At 44.0% G+C, this 19,727-nt stretch overlaps 1 protein-coding gene across 5 annotated transcripts in view; it reads right to left on the bottom strand.

Annotated features, from left to right (window-relative positions):
• The window catches only part of fam126a (family with sequence similarity 126 member A), a 98,504-nt gene that overhangs the window by 73,511 nt on the left and 5,266 nt on the right, over window positions 1-19,727 (bottom strand). The window lies entirely within an intron of this gene.

A 19,727-nucleotide genomic window follows, 5' to 3' on the forward strand; every position in this document is an offset into this window, starting at 1 on the left:
CGTGTTATGGCTGCACGTGGGAGATCTTGGATGAAGCAAGTGTTTGTGGCTAGAGGAGCTTCAGCTCAGAATCTTGAGCTGAAGGCCAAGCTGCAGACACTGCAACACATCAAGGAGGGGGAAAGTTACCTCGATACATTGTACCAGGAGGCAGTCACACTTATTAGGATCAGGTCTTCTGATTTGGTCAGTGGTCAGGGACAGGAGATTGTGACTGTGAGGAAGGCAAATAAGGGGACCCAGGTGGCAGATGCACAGGAGCTTCAGAGTTTGCCATTATTCAAAAGGTCTGAGATTCTTTCAGCTTTTTTGGATATGTGTAGGCTGCGGGATGGATGAGCTGACCAACCATAGCACTGTAGTACAGGAAGCCATTAAAGTGGGGGGGGTACCAAAAAGGAATAAAGTGGTAGTAGGAGACAGTATAGCAAAGGGATTAACACTGTTCTCTGCAGCAAAGATCAAGAGTCCAGGCAGCTGTGTTGTCTGCCTGGTGCCAGGGTTCAGGAAATCCACTCAGGGGTGGAGAGAAACTTGTAGTGGGAGGGAGTGGGTCATAAGACAATAAGACATAGGAGCAGAAATTAGGCCATTTGGCCCATCGAGTCTGCTCAGCCATTCAATCATGACTGGTAAGTTTCTCAATCCCATTCTCCCACCTTCTCCCCGAACCTTTGATCCCCTTAGCAATCAAGAACCTATCTATCTCAGTCTTAAATACACTCAATGACCTGGCCTCCACAGCCTTCTGTGGCAATGAATTCCATAGATTCATCACTCTCTGGCGAAAGAAGTTTCTCCTCATCTCTGTTCTAAAAGGTCTTCCATTTACTGTGAGGCTGTGCTCTCGGGACCTAGTCTCTCCTACTAATGGAAACATCTTCCCCATGTCCACTCTATCCAGGCCTTTCAGTATTCTGTAAGTTTCAATCAGATCCCCCCTCATCCTTCTAAACTCCATCGAGTATATACCCAGAGTCCTCAAACGTTCCTCATATGTTAAGCCTTTCATTCCTGGGATCGTTCTCGTGAATCTCCTCTGGACCCTCTCCAGGGCCAGAACATCCTTCCTGAGATACGGGGCCCAAAATTGCTCACAATATTCTAAATGTGGTCTGACCAGAGCCTTATAAAGCTTCAGCAACACATCCCTGCTTTTATATTCTAGTCCGCTTGAAATAAATGCCGACATTGCATTTGCCTTCCTAACTTCTGACTCAACATGCCAGTTAGCATTAAGAGAATCCTGGACTAGGACTCCCAAGTCCCTTTACACTCCAGATTTCTGAATTCTCTCCCCATTTGGAAAATAGTCTATGCCTCTATTCTTCCTACCAAAGTGCATGACCACACAATTCCCCACGTTGTATTCCATCTGCCACTTCTTTGCCCATTCTCCTAACCTGTCTGAATCATTCTGCAGCCTTCCCACCTCCTCAATACTACCTGTCCCTCCACCTATCTTTGTATCATGTGCAAACTTAGCCAGGATGCCCTCAGTTCCTTCAAATAGATCATTAATGTATAAAGTGAAAAGTTGTGGTCCCAACACTGATCCCTGCAGAACTCCACTAGGCACCGACCACCATCCTGAGAAGGACCCCCTTATCCCCCACTCTCTGCCTCCTGCCAGACAGCCAATCTTCTATCTATGCTAGTGCCTTGCCTCTAACATCATGGGCTCTTATCTTACTGAGCAGCGTCCTGTGCAGCACCTTGTCAAAGGCCTTCTGGAAGTCCAAGTGGATAACATCCATTGGCTCTCCTTTGTCTAATTTACTCGTTACCTCCTCAAAGAATTCTAACAGATTTGTCAGGCATGACCTCCCCTTGATGAAACCATGCTGACTTTGCCCTATTTATCATGCACTTCCAAGTATTCTGAAATGTCATCCTTAATAAACTCCAGTGATTCCTGAAAGATGAGCACTAACACCTGCACTATCTGTTCAGCTATCTCCTTCAGAACTCTGGGGTGTAATCCATCTGGTCCAGGAGATTTATCCACCTTCAAACCTTTCAGTTTTCCTAGCACCTTCTCCTTGGTAATGGACACACACACACACACACACTTGCTAGTTTAAAGTCCTGTTGACCACCCTATTTAGCCTTTTCGCTAGAACATTCGTCCCAGATCGGTCCAGGTGGAGACCGTCCCAATGGTACGGATCCCTCCTATTCCAATACTGATGCCAGTGCCCCACGAAATGGAATCCCAATTTCCCACACCACTCCTTTAGCCACGTGTTTACTTCCCTTATTCTCGCGTCCCTATGCCAATTTGCACATGGCTCGGCTAGTAATCCAAAGATTATAACCCTTGAGGACCTGTTCTTTAATTTAGTTCTTAGTTCCTGATAATCCCCAAACAGGTCCTCTTTCCTAGTCTTACCTATGTTTTTTGTCCCGACGTGGACCACAACAACTGGATCCTCCCCCTCCCTCTCCACTATCCTTTTCAGCCGGTCAGAGATGTCCCTCACCCTGGCACCGGGCAGGCAACATACCTTGCGGAGCCAGTCGGTGTGGTCCACGTAGGTACCAATGACATAGGTGGAACCAGGAAAGAGGTTCCGCATAGTCAGTATGAGGAGCTAGGCACCATATCAAGAAGCAGAACCTCAAAAGGTAATCATCTCTGAATTATAACCTGAGCCACATGCAAATTGGCACAAGGCAAATAAGGTCAGAGAAATGAATGCGTGGCTCAAAAGACTGTGTGGAAGAAGTGGGTTCCGGTTCGTGGGGCGCTGGCACCAGTACTGGGGAAAATGCGATCTGTACCATTGGGACGGTTTACACTGGAACCGGTGTTCCAGTGAGCCGCATAACAAGGGAAGTAGAGGAGGGCTTGAAGCTAAAAATTGGGGGCAAGGGATCAAATCTGGGAAGCTGTGGCATATCAAAGAGTAAAGGCAACACAAGCAAGAAAGCTATGAATATGGGAAATGATAAATAGACCTTGACAGGAAGTGATGGAGAGTACAACGCTAATAGTATATCAGCAGTTAAGGCTAGAGGTTACAAAATTAATAAAAAAGTACAAAGCTAAAGGCTCTGTATCTGAATGCAAGTAGCATTCATAACCAAACAGATGAACTGAGAGTGCAAATAGAAATAAATAAGTACAATCTGATAGCTATTACAGAGACATGGCAGCAGGATGACATAGATTAGAGCCTGAATATTCAAGAATACGTGACATTCAGGAGGACAGGAAGCTAGGAAAAGATGGTTCTGTTAATTAATGATGGTATTAACACAATAGAGAGAGGAATTACTTAATTTCAGGAAACCAGGATGTTGAAGTGGTTTGGGTAGATGAGAAATGTGGGAATGGTGCACTGGCCCACCTAACAGTAACCACATGGTAGGGCAAAGTATAAAAGGACATAATAGTGGGGGCTTATAAGAAAGATACAATGATAATCATGGGGGATTTTATTCTACAAATTGGAAAAGTTAGCCTGAATGAGGAGATCATAGAAGATTTTGAGGGATATTTTCTTAAAACAGCACCATCTGAAGCCATCCAGAGAACATACTATACTAGATCTGGTATTATGCAATGAGACAGGATTAATGATCTCATAGTAAAGATGCCCCAAGGTAGCAGCGATCATAATATGATTAAATTTTACATTGAGTTTGAGAGAGAGAGAAGAGAGTGGGTCTAAGACTAGCATTTTTAACTTGGGCAATTATGCAGGAATGGAAACAGAACTAAAAACAGAACTGGAAAATGAGGTTAAGAAATAGGTCAATAGAGATGCAATGGCAGACATTTAACGAGATATTTCAGAATACACAGAATGGATGCATTCCAATGAGAAAGAAAAATTCCAAGGGGCGGATCCACTATCCATGGGTAATTAGAAGAGTTAAAGATGGTAACAAACTTAAAGAAAAAGCATTTAATTGCACAAGGATGGATGGCAGTTCAGAAAACTAGATAGAATATAAAGAGCAGCAAAGAGAGACTAAGATTAATAAGGAGGAAAATATTAGAGTATGTGAGAAAGCTAGCTAGAAGCATAAAAACAGATAGTAAGAGTTAAGAAAATAGTTAACAAAGTGAGCACTGGTCCTATAGAAAAAGTGAGTCTGGGGAATTGATAATGGAAAATAAGGGAGGTGGCATATGAATTGAACAGGTATTTTGTATTGGTCTTCACTGTAGATAATACAAGTGACATCCTAGAAATAGCTGTAAATTGGAAATGGAAGGGAGGGAGAAACTCAGGAAAATTACAATCACCAGAGAAGTGGTACTTGGCAAATTGTTGTAACCATGGGCTGGCAAGTTCCCAGGTTCTCGAGGACTTCATCCTAGGGTTTTAAAAGGAGTGGCTAGTGAGATAGATGATGCACTGGTTTTAATTTTCTAAAACTCTGTAGTTTCAGGGAAGTTTCCATTAGATTAGAAAATAGCAAGTTTAACTCCTTTCTTCAAAAAGGAAGGCAGACAGCAGGAAACTACAGGCCAGTTAGCTTAACATGTCATAGGGAAAAGAGCTATTATTAAAGACATTATAGCAGGACACTTGGGAAAAATCCAACGAAATTAGGCAGAATCAACATGGTTTTATGAAAGGGGATTTATGTTTAAGCAATTTACTGGAGTTCTTGGAAGGGGTCACATGTGCTGTGGATAAAGGGGAACCGGAGGATATACTATACTTTAGATTTCCAGAACTCATTGATAAGATGCCATATCAAAGGTTATTGCAGAAAATAAAAGTTCATGGTGTAGGGGGTAACATTTTGGCATGGATAGAAGACTGACTAGTTGACAGGAAACTGTAGGCATAAAAGGGTCTTTTTCAGGTTGGCAAGATGTGTGCTATAGGAATCAGTGCTGGTGCCTCAACTTTTTACAATATATATAAATGATTGGATGAAGGGACTGAAGGTATGGTTGCTAAATTTACTGTGTTTCAAAGATGGGTAGGAGAGTAAGTTGTGAAGAGGACATGTCCTTTTGTAGCCTCCTTAAGTGATTAGGCAAAGATTTGGCAAGTGGAGTATGAGAGCAAAATGTAAAATTGTCCATTTTGGTAGAAGAATAAAAAAAGCATATTATCTAAATGGTGAGAGATTCCAGAGCTCCAAGATTCAGAAGGATTTGGATGTCCTAGTGCATGAATTGCAAAAGGCTAGTATGCAGGTACAGCAAGTAATTAGGAAAGCTAATAGAATGTTATCATTCATTGTGAGGGGAATTGACTATACAAGTAGGGAGGTTTTGCTGCAATTGTACAGGGCACTAACGAGGCCACATGTGGAGTACTCTGTACTGCATTCGTCTCCTTATTTAATGAAGGATATAAATGTATTAGAAGCAGTTCAGAGGAGGTTTTCTAGGAATGAGAGAGCTGTCTAACGAGGAGACGCTGAACAGACTAGGCTTGTATCCACTGAAGCTTAGATGAGTAAGAGGTGACTTGATTGAAACATATAAGACACTGCGGGGTCTTGACAAAGAAGATGTAGCCTCTTGTAGGAGAATTTAGAACTAGGAGTCACTGTTTTAAAGGGTTGCCCATTTAAGACACGGATGAGAAGAAATCTTCTCTCGAGGGCAGAATATCTTTGGAATTCCTTCCTCAAAAGGCAGTGGGATCAGTGTCTTTGAATATTTTTAAGGCAAAGGTAGATAGATTCATGATAAACAAGGTGGTGAAAGGTTATTGGGGTTGATGGGAGGTCACAATCTGATCAGCCATGATCTTACTGAATGGCGGAGCAGGCTCGAGGGGCTGAGTGACGTATGAATTAGGAGCAGGAGTATGTTCCCATGTTCTTCCCAAACCTCCCACTCATCACACAACCCGCACTCCTTGACCTTCCTTCTCACTATGACCACAGAGTTTGCAGCCTCTGCCGTTTCATGGCTCTCCCTCACTGCTAACCTTTTGGGCTTGTGGGTCTCCCACTCCTTAACCTACACACTCGCTGCAGATCCTCCAGCTCATGGCCTCTGCCATTCTCTGACCCTTCCTCTCGCTGAACCTCCCACACTCCAACTCTCCCACTCACTGCTTCTTGCTCCTGAACCCTCACTGTGAATGCAGAAGTGAGAGGCAGGAGAAGTTGTTTATGGCTTGCAGGAGGCAAGTTGTGAACCGGAGGGTCAGCAGTGAGAGGGTGGGTTAGGGAGCTGCCGCTCCAAAATGGCACTAATCAGGCAGCCCTGCTTCAGAATGGCACGAAACAACTTTAAAGCAAAACTCGCGATGTGAACCAAGAATACAGACCCCTTTTAATTATTGACGTTAATGCGCGACGACTTAAAATGGGGACTTACTGTGGTAAACAGCTCCCAGAAAACATCAGGCGACAGGGCCTTTTATAAAAATAAAATAAATAAATAAATAAATAAATAAATAAATAAATAAATAATGGACAGTAATGCTGGCCATATCATAATTGGCCAAGCTTTGCTGCTTTAAATTCTGAATCTAAAATCCACCATTCATGGAGGCCTGGCAACTGTGGCCTCCAGGGAAGCAATTATCGAAAGCAGTTCGGATTCTATAAACTAAGACAAAAGTGTCTATTTTGAAATTCTAACAGAAAGCGTGTTTGTCATGAAGCAATTAACGTATATAATATTTTGGAAAATATTTTTCTTTTAAAATAGAAGTTTAATCTGCAGGTACTGGATTAAAGACAGCTAGTTTGGGTGCTTTGATATGTACTAGCTTTGATATGTAAGGGAGATAGCGTGCATTTGCATTTTTTTTTAATAGAGCATTCAAGAAGTAGGGTGAAAACTTGACGCCTTTCTGCAGCTACCAAGCCATATGTTTATATTACTAACAAACTTGGTACAACGAATGGGGTTTCATTGTCTCACCAGTCTCTCTTTGAACTTTACCTTTTAACAATGAGAATTTGAATTCAAATTGGTGGTGGTAGGTATAACTTGAGTAGTTTTTGGTTGTGCAGGCAGAGGCTATGTAAGATCAAAAGGCAGCTGCAAGCCTCCAACTGGCTCCACAGTGAAAAGAACCTAATTCTGAATTCGTAAGGTGAAAATACTTTGCCTGGTGTTTGGTTAAGTCTATAGCTTGCTGTTGCCTTAAAGGAGATTAGTTTGGGAATCTGTTAAAAGCTTTGATAGTAATAATTTGTAGCCATGTGTACATATATTTTAACCTGTGTAAATTAATGTTTCATTTAGTTTAGTGTAACACCTCGCAAACTAATGGTCTGATTCCTGAGTTCAGAGTCGCATCTCAAACATAACACTTAAAATTATTGGTTATGACAGTTGCTTAAAGTTTCCCTCTGGGATTTTTAAAAATAACTCCACTTTACCAACTGCATCGGTCATAAGTGTTCTACAAAAGTAAGTTGCTACAATAAAGTCAGTGAGCAGAGCTCTGACTTACATGTAATCTAAACACTGAGCAGCTGCATTGATTTTATGAGAAAGGAAAATTGAAATTACTGTGGAAGGAAGGGCACTATCATTATTTAATTCAAAAGGAATGCTCTAAACAGTCAAATTTAAATATTAGGTTAAGCAAAACCTTTTGGAAGTATAAAGGCATTTGATAAAAAATGATAAATGTAATTAGTTTGATCTCTTCGGGAAGCTTGAAAATTTGCAATATCTAAGACATTGAACAAAGCCATGGGAGATTCGTAATATTAAATTATATCCAGTGCTTATATTTTCTTTGCATCAGTGATGCACAACGAGCTCAACTTCAGGGCTTAGATTGCATCTGGCAAGTTATAGCACAGGCACATTTGAGTATTTCCATTCTGGTGACAAGCAAGAGCAGTGCACTAAGTTTTAACTAAGTGTACCTTCTCGTCACAGTAGTCAAATCAGTATTTACATTTCTCTGGTACAATTTATCAAACAAATTTCAACTGGGGTTTGTAAAGATCAAATGAAAACTAATGCTACTGTTTTCAGTTCCAGTCTTCTTTTTCAACAATCTAGCAGCAGTTCCTGCAAATGGACCAGAGCACCATAAAAACTGGAAGCTTTCTTCGCCTTAAGTTCTCACAAGAAATGTGATGGAGGAGCCAAAAATGGCCTCATCTGCAGTTACTGGTTTTCAACCATGTGATTAAATTCCCTCTGAAGTCAGATCATCACACAAACTCGAAGCATAATGGAAGAATGTGGCTCTACTGGGTAACAGCTTGTTTTATTTCTTAAACATCTCAGAAGGCCAGGAAGAGACATTAAACCAATATAACTATTCTCTGATTGCAGCTCAGTAACATATCTAGTACGTGGAATTCTCTTTTCAAAGAGCGGTGGATACAGGTTCATTGAATACTTTTAAAGCTGGGTTAGATAAATTCTCAGGAAAGTAGAGTTGAGGCCACAATCAGGTCAGCCATGATCTTATTAAATGGTAGAGAAGGCTCAAGGGGCCGAATTGCTTACCCCTGCTCCCAATTCGTATGGTCATATGCGTGTGTCAAGTTGTGATGCATTCAGAGTCTGTATGGGTCATGACAGGTTGCAAAACATTGCATTTCAGAGGATTACATTTTCTCTCCTGACTTCAGCCATTTTTGCAGATGTTCTTTTCTTTTTGATTCCGATTTACATTTCCGATACATTTAGGAACATACAAGGGCAGTACACTAATTAACGCCTCAAGACTGTTTTGCCAATCAATAACAACATGGCTGATCTGTGACAAATCTCCATATACCTTGCTTTTCCCTGTATTCTGACAATTTTTAATAACAAAAATCTAAATATCAATTTTAAAATTAACAATTTATCTAGCATCAATTGCCATCTGCAGAAGAGAGTTCTAAACTTCTACTATCCTTTATCCATAGAACTGTTTCCTAAATAAATTTTTAGATTATGCCCCTAGTCCTAGACTCCTCAGCCAGTGGAAAATTTCTATCTAGCCTATCTGCTCCCATTAAGATCTCGGAAACTTCAGTCAAATTACTTCTTAACCTTCTCAATTCCAAACAGTAGAACCCTAGTTTGTGTAACCTCGTCTTGCATCATATCTCTTGGGGTCCAGCTATCAATCTGGTAAATGTATGCTGCATTCCCTCCAAGACCAATACATCCTTCCCAAGGTGTGGTCACCTGAACTGCTCACAATACTTGGGTGAGGTCTAACCAGGGCTTTGTATAGCTGAAGCATGACTTCTACCCCCTTGTATTCCATTCCTCTAGATAAAGGCCACCCTTCCTCTAGCATTTTTGATTATTTTCTGTACTTGCTCAGGATATTTTAATGATGTGCAAGATCCCCAAACCTCCATGAATCTTCACCGTTTCTAGTTTTTCATCATTTAGAAAGTGCTTTATTCCAAGTGGAGGTCCTTACATTTGCCTACACTGAAATTAATTTGATAGTTTTTTTCATATATTTAACCTTTTATCTATGAATTTTAAGTTTTCAATATGACCGGTCTTGGAGCAATCAGCAAATCTGGATGTATCACCCAAGTTCTTAATAAAAATGGTGAACAACTGCGACACTAACACAGATCCTTGCATGATACCACGAATTGCATCCTGCCAATTAGAGTACTGCCCATTATCCCATTATTCTCCTGCTGCTCAGCCAATCTCTCAACCAAATCAATAATTTGCCTTCAATTCCATGAGCTAACAATCTCTTTGAAAATTTTAAAGGACTTTATCAAATGCCTTCTGGAAGTCCACATAAATAACATGCATGTGTATTCCCTTATCCACTACTTCAGTCATCTCTTCAAAAAAAATTCAATCAGAATTGTCAGACATAATCTATCCTTTACAAATTGATGCTAGCTCTCTCCAATCAAATGAACATTTTCAAGATATTCAGTCACTCTACCCTTAATTAGATTAGTTTTATTTTTATCCAACAACATATGTTAGGCTAACTGGATTATAATTCCCTGGATTCCTCCTCTTACTTTTCTCAAATAGTGGAATGACATGCAATTTTCCAGTCTAAAGCAACATTTCCTGAATCAAGAGAACTTTGGAAGATTATAGGCAGGCATCTGCAATATTCTCACCTACTTCCTTTAAAATTTGAATTGAAAACATTTTGTCCTGGGCATTTATCACTCTTTAGTGGCATTAAATTTCTTCATTTCTATCATTTTGTTCACATGAATCTGGGTCTTACCAAAATTAAATAGGCCCCTTGTGATTTCCAGCATACAAACATGATCTTATTAAATGGCAGAGCAAGCTCGAGGGTCCAAATGGTTTACTCCTGCTCCTATTTCTGTTCTTACAACAACCTTCTGTGTAGCAGCTCACATAAGCAACAGGAAGAGTAGGCCATTCAGTCCCTTGAGCCTGCTTTGCCATTCAATAAGATCATGGCTGAAGTGATCATGCCCCTGGCTTGCAAAATTCCTTCTGAAAATCCAGATAAACTACATCCACTGGTTTCCCTTTATCTACCCTCTTAGTCGTAGCTCAAAAGAACTTTAATAATACTACTTTATTGTGCAATCAAAAGCGGACAACAGAACAATGAGGGAGGGCTGCCAGGGCCACAGTTGAGTGCTACGATGAGCACAAACAGAGTATTTGAAGACGACAATTTTGGATCTAGCTGCTGGTCGGCAGTAAAATAACTCCAGCCCGCTCAGCATATCTGCCTGTTAAAATCTCAGGACACAATCGTCCTAGATTTGCACTAAATGCAGTAGTGGGGTGGGGAAAAAGGCATTTTATCCACCAGCCACAAATGGCGGGTTTTTTGCACCGCATCATCCCATTCCTGCCTCATTCATTATGCATTCCTGGGAAAAATGTCAAGTTGCTGGTTGGGCATCCTCTGATTCGCCTGCCCCGTCATCACCTCAGGCCTTCAATAAACCGGGCACCATATTTAAGGGCTGCCCCTGCAAAGAGCTACCACTCTTCCAGGGATAGGAAGCCGCTGGGAACGGATGGTTACAAAAAAAAAAGGAAACGCGCTGCCCCCAGATTTAGTGACGCCTCTCTCGAGCACCTCTGGACATAATGGAGGCCTGCGATGTCCTTACCCCTGCTCTGGGCGAAGGCCATCACGCAAGGTCACCAATCCTGCATGGGAGGCAGTGACAATGGTGGTCAGTGCCAACACCCTGCAAAAGAGGACAGCCATCCAGTACAGGAAGAGGATGAATGATCTCTGTTCTGCCAGGGTAAGTCACTCTTCTCAAACACTCTCAATTCTCACACTTACAAACATATCACATATCTACAGAGATCTCACTTGCTGCCAGTTCAAGGGACAAAACCATTCATTCTCTCTCACACCTTCATCTGCCTTGTGAATCGTATCCTCATCCTGTCCATGGCACCACTCAGCACCCACACATGCCAGGCATCTTCTCATCTGGCCTGGTAGGTGTCCTGTTTACAATCTCTCCATCTGTCTTCATGCAGGACAAACTGGCACACAAAAGGGAAAGGTCACAGACTAGTGAAGGAACGCCTGAAATCAAGGTCTTCTCGGACTTCGAAAATAGAGTCATCCAGCTGGCAGGCAATCTGCACCATTCCTGTGCTTACAGCAAGATCGGCGGTGCTTATCCAAGTGAGGATCCAGCAACATCCATCAAACAACTGGGCTGTGAGTAACTTCCCGTTGCGCAGTCCCCTGCCATGCACTAATTATCCCTCCTTGCTTTCACAGGCACATCTGGGAAACAGCTGAGGGGTCCATGACCCAGGTCCTCGACTCAAGCCCTGAAGAATCTGCTGAAGACCCATCACAGTGCACACCCACACTGTCCACCAGCATAGAGACACACCTTGGTGGGGCTTAGGTTTAGAGCAGCCTCGGGATCACAATGTAGCAAACACATCATACTGACTGATCCACAGCAGTCCTCCCCGGCATTTGGAGACCAGAAATCTGCTGAGTCCGAGTCAGATGAGCCTCTGGACTTGGTGTCAGTTGCTGTAGCTGCAAAGGCAAGATCGGGAACATCAGGAAGGGGTGTCTGCAGCAACGCACACGCACACACACACGCACAGAAGAGCAAACAACACAAAAGCAAAAAGCTTTTCAAGTAACTAAAGGAGGTACAGCCTAAAAACTGCTTATATAAGCATGGTCCGTGGACTCCACAAGGCCGCAAAAGACACAGGCATCTTGGGAGTCTGAACCAACACATCTTATGGTTGTATGGGTTGGATAGCCTGAACATGGGTGTTAATCAGTGGTATTTATTGTTCACTATAGTAAATAAGCTCCCAAGAATGTCTCCTTGCCTATTGGCTCCTTGTTTTGGTGAGCAATGTTCACATCACTCAGATGTGAAACCTTGGTCCCCGCACAAGATAAAGGCAGGTGTCTCAGTCCAGGGCCTCTTCCCAGTGTTTAGTGTGCCTTCACAGTCACTGGACACATCAGTCATGCCTACACCTCATGGGGCTCATCATTGCTGCCAGAACGTCCTAGGCCAGCGGCTTATAGACTTCTCCTTTGAAGTACTGCTGTCCCCTATCTCATCAGCATGTGTGTCCAGTGACAGTGTGGCCCTGGAGGGTTCAACTCACAAAGGATTGCAAAGATCAGGAGAAGTTCAAGTTTTCCCGCTGCATCTCCATGATATGACCCTGTTCACAGAGCACAAACAATCTGCCATCCGCCAGGCAGGAGTCAGACATAAGTTATGTGAGGATCTACAGAGTGTCCCCACTGCATGTCGTCATCATCAACCTCGAATGTTGGGACCATGAGCATCCGCAGCGTCTCCATGACAGGCGGCCTTATGACAGAGGGTATATGCACTGGCATCAGTCAGACAGGAGTCAAACATTCACAGCTGCAATGTGAGGATCGATGGTGTATCCTCTCTGCATGTCGTCATCATCCTCCAAGAGCCTAGCAGCTATGAGGGCCTCCCGAGCACGCCTGCCTGATCTAGCCAGTGAGATGGCCACATCGCCATCACCCTCCCCTTCACGGGCCTCCTCATCCTCAATGTCCTTTTCACCAAAGGAGACATGTAGCTCCTCCATCTCCTCTCCCTGTTGCAGCGCCAGGTTGTGAAGGGTGCAGCAGGTGACAACTATGCATGACACCCTCTGTGGACTGTATTGCAGGGCTCCACCAGTCCGGTCCAGCACCAGAACCTCATTTTCAACATCCCAGTGGTTTGCTCCACCAAAGTGCGAGTTGCAACGTGACCCTCGTTGTACCTTTGCTCTGCGGCAGTCTGAGGCCACCGCACAGGCATCATCAGCCACATCTTTGGTGGGTATCCCTAGTCCCCGAGGAGCCAAGCCTGCAGCTTCTGTGGACCCTGGAAGACGTCAAGGATCTGAGACCTACTGAGAATGTAGGGCTTGTGGACACTCCCTGGGATCCACGCACAGACCTATAGGATGTATTTGTGGTGGCTGCACACCAGCTGAACATTCAGCAAGTGGAAGCCCTTGCAGCTGACATAGTTAACCGCTTGTTGCCACAGAGATCTGAGCATCATGTGAGTGCAGATGATGGCACCCTGCACCTGCAGAAAACCTGAGATCTGGGCAAATCCCAGCACTCTTGCTTCCTGACTTTCTTGATCCTGGGCAAAATGCACAATGTTGTGTGCCTTCATAAGTATGACGTCCATCACCTCATGGATGCATTTATGGGTGGAGGCTTGCGATATCGTACAGTGGTCACCAGTGGAGCCCTGAAAGTAGCTGCTGGCATAGAAATTGAGTGCCACAGTCATCTTCATGACCATGGGCAATGGATGCTCCCCATGGCACCAAATCCTGCAGCAGGTGACAGATACAACTGAACAGTTCCCTGGACATGCGCAGTCTTCAGCAACACTAGTTGTAGGTCAACTGCAGGAATGACAAGCGCTGTCTATAGACCCTGGGTCTAGCCAGGCACTGACCAGTGATGGCTCACTGTGGCTTTTCAGCGGCACGCGCAGGACCCCATCCACCCCTTCTTCGAGGGTGCTGTTCCTCTCTCTGTCCAACCAGGAACCTCCGTTGCTCTCTTGTCCTTCGTCTCCACTCCCTGTAAGCCAAGAGACATATGCTGGGTTACCAGGCTCCATGCTCCTGATGCACTACTCCTGCAGGATGAAAGAGAGAGATACATGGGTTAGCATGGGTGTTCCAAGAATCTCTCATGGTTAAGTCTGAAGGCCCCTTAGCTCATCCCGGAGAGTGCTAGCCATCACATGGATGGCCAGTGCTTAGTGCGCTGCACAGCTGCCCGAAACCCCTCCCACCTCCGCTTCACTCCACCTGACTGATTGGAGGTAGCTTCACCCACTGTACTCCACATGCTGTGCTCTCAGCTCAGCTGCACTGCAAGGCTGCACTATTAGCTTGAACCATGGGGAAGACTAGTACAAACCAAGATGACGACATTGCAAGGTGCTGTGAGCACCTCCACCAGTGACTGCTCCATGGTCAGCCTTCACAAGGGGATTCTACTCTGAATTATTTGGTGGCACTTTGATGCCTCTGCATTGCTCAAGTAGGCAGACAAGCTGGAGGCCCGACTCCAAGCCATGTCAACATAGCTGCACCTGAACTGTTCCAGCTGCAGAGGAATTTATACAAGGTTTCCTAATGTATGGCTGCTTCCCTCCCACCCCACATATGCTTGTGCACTCCCATCAGGCCAATGACCCAGCACGGGGCTGGGGCTGGGATGGAATGCTTCCGGCGAGCAGGGCTTATAGATGATAAGAAGATGTATTAAAATTATGTTCCCGACATGTGGCGGCAGGAAATGTGGCCCGCCATTGACAGACGGAGCAGACGATCGCAAACTGGTTTCAAGGCAGCGCGAAACAGATTTTTGGCCTTCCCTCCATATTGTCCACTTACACTCACCATGACATCCAACGGCAACAGGGATGAAAAAAATCCAACCTCAAGTACCTTGTCTTGCAATTATATCAACTGCAATAAGAGAGAGCTAATCACACATTTAAAAGGAATCCAGACATTTTATTCTGAAGCATAGACTGTTGAAATCCACATTTAGAAGTATCTGGTCTGGTGTACATTTCATAGCTGTCAGTTGTTCTGTTCATAAAAAAATGTTGGAAGTTTACACACCACTCAAATTGCTCCTATCCCCACTTCTAAAAACAGAAACAATGAAGCTATTCTATAATTACACTAATCAACTGTAACTTTAAAACCAATCTTTTGTTTAAAAAAGCTTCATTTATAACAAGCAATAGCTTGTTAATTTCGTGTACACCACCATCAATGGAGTTATTCTCTCCAATCCCCACTAGACTCCATCACACACTATTCCCATTGTATTATTCTAGATCTATGCTGATCATAATTAAGTATGGCACTGCACAAAAGCATAAAATAGTGTCCCTTACCAGCAACAGGGAGAAAAACATAACAAGTGGTGTATAAAACCATCCTCACATTGCTTGCAAAAGCATCTAAAGATTATGCTGATCCTTATACAAGTAGTTAAGGCAACCTTCCAGCCAGTAAGATGATTCTTTGCGCTGTGCTGGTCAACTCTATGGTTAAGCATTGCCGGGTGTGGCTCAGGAGCCCAACTACGTGGCCATCTCTACAGCATTTCCTGCAGAGGATGACGGTGGGCTGAAGGTGCACAATTCTCTGGCCTGTTTTCTCTGGGCCCCCTGTTGGCCATTTTAACTTTCAGATGCTGCTTGCCCCTTCCCATGCCCTTCCAAACAGTCAGCCTCCAAAGGTCACAGCTATCAGAGACTGCCTCACAGTTGTCAGTGTCAATATCCGGCACCTTCATATCTTGCTTACACGTGTCCTTGTAGCAGAGGTATGATAGCCTCTGGAGGACCCAGGAGGTCAGGACCCTGTAGTCTGTTCACTGTACAGAAGGTCTTTGTATATACAGTGGTCATCCATCCAATCAACGTGACCAAGCCAGCGCAGATGATGTTGTTGTTGGATTAGCATTTATACTGTGCGCTGACTGAATTAACACACTCCAGGACCTCCAGGTTGGCAACCATGTCCTGCCAAGAGATAGAGGATACATCTGAAAGAACGAAGGTAGAAACTGTTCAGTCTTTTCTCCTGCCTAGCATATTTTGTCCAGGTTTCACCACTGTAAAGGTTGACACTTAGGATGCAGGCTTGGTAGGCGAGTAGTTTTGTATTCTCAAACAGGTTGATGCTTTACCACAGCTTTTGCTCAGCTTGGACATAAGGATGGTGTAGTAGTATTATCGCTGGACTAGTGATCCAGAGACCCAGGGTAATGCTCTGGGGATCTGGGTTCGAATCCCACCACAGCAGATGGTAGAATTTGAATTCAATAAAAATCTGAAATTAAAAAAAGTCTAATAATGACCATTGTCGATTGTTGCAAAAAGCCATCTGGTTCACTGATGTCCTTTAGGGAAGGAAATCTACTCTCCTTCCCTAGTCTGGCGTACAGCAATGTGGTTGAACAAGGGCAATTAGGGACAGGCAATAAATGCTAGCCTAGCCAGCGACACCCACATCCCATAAACAAATAAAAAGAAACTTAAAACAGCTGCAATTTTTGCAATGAGGTGTGTTGAATTCAGCATCAAGTGACAGGTTGCTGGTGACTGTGAAACCATCAACAACCTCCAGTATCACATTCAGTGCAGATGGATGGCAGTATGGCAATATTCTAGACCTTGACATTTGTCTTCCTAATGCTGATTGTCAAAAAAACTCTCTTGCCTGTAAAAGTCTGCTAATTTGCCACTGCAGGCATTCCTGTGTGGATTGCTAGTGCAGCATCATTGGTATAGCACTGCTGTCTGATGAGGACTTGGCGCACCTTTGTCTTAGATCTCAGGTAAGCAATGCTGAACAGTTTTCTGCCTGTTCTAGTACGTAAGTAAACCCCCATCAGTGGATGACCTGAAGGCATATGACAGCAGCAAAGAGAATATGCCAGAGTGTCACTGCCAGAACACAACCCTGTTTGATCCCACTGCAGATCTCATAGGGTTCCAATGTTGCCCCAGCATAGCTAATCTTGCCCATCATGTTATGGAAAGAGATCACATTGAGCAGCTCCAGCAGGCAGCCAAATTTCTCCAGAAGTTTAAATAGACCTCCTCTGCTCACATGGTCAACTATCTTGGTGGTTCTCTTTGTTCACGGCATTCCTCTTGCAGTAGCTGGACTGAGAAAACCATGTCAATTGTAGATCTTCCATTCTGAAATCACACTGGGAATTGGGATAGTATGTTCTGCCGAGATCTACAGTCTGACAAATCACACTCAATTAACATCACATTCAGCAAAAACAGCAAAGTTTAAGTGATGTATGAAATGAAAAGATGGTTGTGCTACATGCCATATTGTTTGCAAGTTCAGATTAAAAATTATGGACAGGGTTCGAGGCTCTCTCCGGGTACACAAAAAGGTTTATCCGCAAGAAGCAATTTCCTGACTATATCATGAACGCGAGAAATCTGGGCAAGAACCGTGCACAAAATCATGAGTAACAGGTATCCAAATTTTCAATTATAGGTGGCTTTTTTTTTATTACTCATTCAATGGATGTGGGCTTCACTGGCCAGCCAGCATTTATTGCCCATCCTAAGTTGCCCTTAAGATGGTTGTGAGCTACCTTCTTGAACTGCTGCAGTCCATGTGATGTAGGTACACCGACAGCGCTGTTAGGGAGGGAGTTCCAGGATTTTGACCCAGTGACAGTGAAAGAACAGCGACATATTTCCAAGTCAGGATGGTGAGTGATTTGGAGCGGAACTTGCAGGTGGCGGTGTTCCCTTGTGTCTGTTGCCCTTGTCCTTCTAGACGGTAGTAGTCGTCGTGGGTTTGGAAGCATTAGTGTGTTTCTGCAGTGCATCTTATAAACAGCACATACTGCTGCTACCGTGAGTTAGTGGTAGAGGGAGTGAATGCTTTTTGTGGATGGGGTGCCAATCAAGCAGGCTGCTTTGTCTTGGACAGCATCAAGCTTCTCAAGTGTTGGAGCTCCACTCATCCAGGCAAGGGGAGTGTATTCTGTCACACTCCTGGCTTGTACCTTGTAGATGGTGGGCAGGCTTTGGAGAGTCAGGTGGTGAGTTACTCGCTGCAGGATTCTCAGCCTCTGACCTGCTCTTGTAGCCATAGTATTTATATGGCAAGCCCAGTTCAGTTTCTGGTCAATGGTAACTCCCAGGATGTTCATAATGAGGGAATTCAGTGATGGTAATGTCATTGAACATCAATGGGCGTTGGTTGGATTTTCTCTTCTTGGAGATGGTCATTGCCTGGCACTTGTGTGGTGTGAATGTTCGTTGCCACGTGTCAGCCCAAGCCTGGATATTGTTCAGGTCTTTCTGCATTTGGACATGGACTGCTTCATTATCTGAGTCGTCACAAATGGGGCTGAACATCGTGCAATCATCAGCGAACATCCCCACTTCTGACCTTATGATGGAGGGAGGATCATTGATGAAGCCGCTGAAGATGGTTGGGCCGAAGACACTACCCTGAGGAACTCCTGCAGTGATGTCCTGAAGCTGAGATAACTGACTCCCAGCAACCACAACCACCTTCCTTTATGCTAGGTATGACTCCAACCAGTGACGAATTTTCCCCCCCTCAGATTCCCACTGACTCCAGTGTTGCCAGGGTTCCTTGATGCCACACTCGGTCAAATGTGGCTTTAGTGTCAAAGGCAGTCACACTCACCTCACCTCTGGAGTTCAGCCCTTTTGTCTATGTTTGAACCAAGGCTGTCATGAGGTCAGGAGCTAGTGACCCTGGCGGAACCCAAACTGAGCAAGAGTGAGCAGGTTATTGCTAAGCAAGTGCTGCTTGTTAGCACTGTTGATGACCCATTCCATCACTTTACTGATGATTGAGAACAGACTGATGGGATGGTAATTGGGCAGGTGGGATTTGACCTGCTTTGTGGCATACAGGACATACCTGGGTAGATGCCAGTGTTGTAGCTGTACTGCAACAGCTTGGCTAGGGGCGTGGCAAGTTCTGGAGTACAAGTCTTCAGTACTATTGTCAGAATATTGTTAGGACCATAGACTTTTCAGTATCCAGCGCCTTCAACCGTTTTTTGATAGCACGTGACGTGAATCGAATTGGCTGAAGACTGGCATCAGTGATGCTGGGGACTCTTGAGGAAGCAGAGATGGATCATCCACTTGGCATTTCTGACTGAAGATTTTAGGAAGCGTTTCAGTCTTCTCTTTTGCACAGATGCACTGGGCTCCCCCATCATTGAGGATGCCCAGCATCAAGGTTCCCACCTGTGGTCTCTTTGGCATATTCATGTGGGGGAGGGGGGGGGTTGATAATTGAGCCCAAGAAAATCAAATAATTGTTCCCCTCTAGTCTCAAACTCAAGAAAACCAATTAACTAAAATCAGGAAGTCAACCATTGAAGTCAATCTCCTCTACCTTACTTTTGTTTAAGCTGCAAACCAATGCACATCGTCAGACTGCTGGTAAGTCAGGTTTGATATTCCATCCTGCTGACATTCACCATCTCAGCTATGTCTCTGTGGAGAATGCCAAGAAGCAGCTTCACGCCATTTTCTTATATGGATAAAAATTAGAGTTATTTTTCACAATAGTGCAACTCCTGCTGGGAAAATCAGTGACTCTGAAAAAAGATCAAAGCAAGTCACCCACTTTTTAACGCCCTTTTGGCCATTGTACCTTTAAGGGAATGTAATTAATTGACCACGTGACTGTACCAACCAATTGATATACAGTTACCCAAGTAGCCCATACTGTAAGTCTAGAGCTGGAGGTGACTGAAGAAGCACACATTGTG

This window comes from Carcharodon carcharias, chromosome 3 (assembly GCF_017639515.1).
Source record: "Carcharodon carcharias isolate sCarCar2 chromosome 3, sCarCar2.pri, whole genome shotgun sequence".
Lineage (NCBI taxonomy): Eukaryota > Metazoa > Chordata > Chondrichthyes > Lamniformes > Lamnidae > Carcharodon > Carcharodon carcharias.